This window comes from Penaeus monodon, chromosome 7 (assembly GCF_015228065.2).
Source record: "Penaeus monodon isolate SGIC_2016 chromosome 7, NSTDA_Pmon_1, whole genome shotgun sequence".
Lineage (NCBI taxonomy): Eukaryota > Metazoa > Arthropoda > Malacostraca > Decapoda > Penaeidae > Penaeus > Penaeus monodon.
In genome coordinates this window covers 53,722,680-53,724,369 of record NC_051392.1, presented here as the reverse complement: position 1 = coordinate 53,724,369, position 1,690 = coordinate 53,722,680, and positions in this window count along the sequence as shown.

Sequence of the window (1,690 nt, the reverse complement as noted above, 5' to 3'; positions counted from 1 at the left end):
AGAGAAAAGAGAAGAGAGGAGAGAAGAGGAAGAGGAGGAGGAGGAGGAAGAGTAATAGGACAGACAGCCATATAAACACACACACAATTACCCTATACACATATACAAAAGATATACATTATTATTATTATTATTGTTATTATAATCATTAACAACAACAATCACAAATAAATCAATGAATAAACAAACAAAAAAAAACAAATCAAACCGCACTTCTAACCATCCGATTACACACTCATTTCGCCACCCCCCCCTCCCCTCAAGGCTAAGCGACGGAGCCCCCTGATTCATGCCTAATTGAGACATCGCCTTGGTATCAGCCAGGGCCATTCGCATCGTCGTCATCGCCATCTTTATCTCATCATCAAAAATCATCATTCTCATGGTGAATATTATCGTGGTCATATTCACTGACCATCAACATCCATCATATGATCTTATCGTATCCATCATTACCATCGCCATTGTTATCCTCATCCTCATCACCATTATGATCACCTTCGTTATCATCATCATAATCGTTATTCTCATCACCATCATCACGACCACATCCCTGAAGATACATCATCGGTTTATCCTTCATCTTGTGGTACATTTTATATATTACAATAGTCGAATGGCCTTAGTTTATGAAGCCGAGGAATATACCACCAGAACAAACTGATAGTTGGCGAATAGTACGGTATCCCCTAGAAAATATACGGCAGCCAGAAGCACATACAAATCCAAACAGGTCTACACAACACAAAAAAATAAACAAATAAAAATAATCATAAATCAATATCTCCAACAAGGTTTATTTCCCCCCCCCATACACTATAATACATAACCTAATCAGCAAGCCAACCTAAAATTCACCATAGGCTTCCACCATTACTATCCTGTATCTTAGATCAGCAAACGGTGGCGTCTTGTCTACGTAGGTAAGCGCATTATATTACCCGCGATATCCTCCTTTTCCACCTACCTCATAATCCTAATCCTTCCCCATTCCATCCCCGTTTCGCTTCCCCTCTCTCCTCCCCATTCCGTCTTCCATCTTAGTTCTTATTCTATATCTTTCCTCCCCCTCCCCAACACCTAATCTATCATCTCACCTCCCCACCACAATCCTTTTGCCGCTCCCACCTACTCTCCTATCCCAGCCTTCACTACCTAACCGCAAAATGCAGTTCGAATGAGAAGGGGAAGGGGGGGGAGAGGGGATGGGAGTGAGTGAGTGAGTATGAGAGAGAGAGAGAGAGAGAGAGAGAGAGAGAGAGAGAGAGAGAGACATAGAGACACACAGAGAGAGACATAGAGACACACAGAGAGAGACATAGAGACACACAGAGAGAGACATAGAGACACACAGAGAGAGACATAGAGACACACAGAGAGAGGCATAGAGACACACAGAGAGAGCATAGAGACACACAGAGAGGGGACATAGAGACCACACAGATGAGAGACAGAGGCAGAGACACACAGAGAGAGACATAGAGACACACAGAGAGAGGACATAGAGACACAGAGAGAGAGACATAGAGACACAGAGAGAGAGACATAGAGACACACAGAGAGAGACATAGAGACACACAGAGAGAGACATAGAGACACACAGAGAGAGACATAGAGACACACGAGAGAGACATAGAGACACAGAGAGAGAGACATAGAGACAAAGAGAGAGAGACATAGAGACACAGAG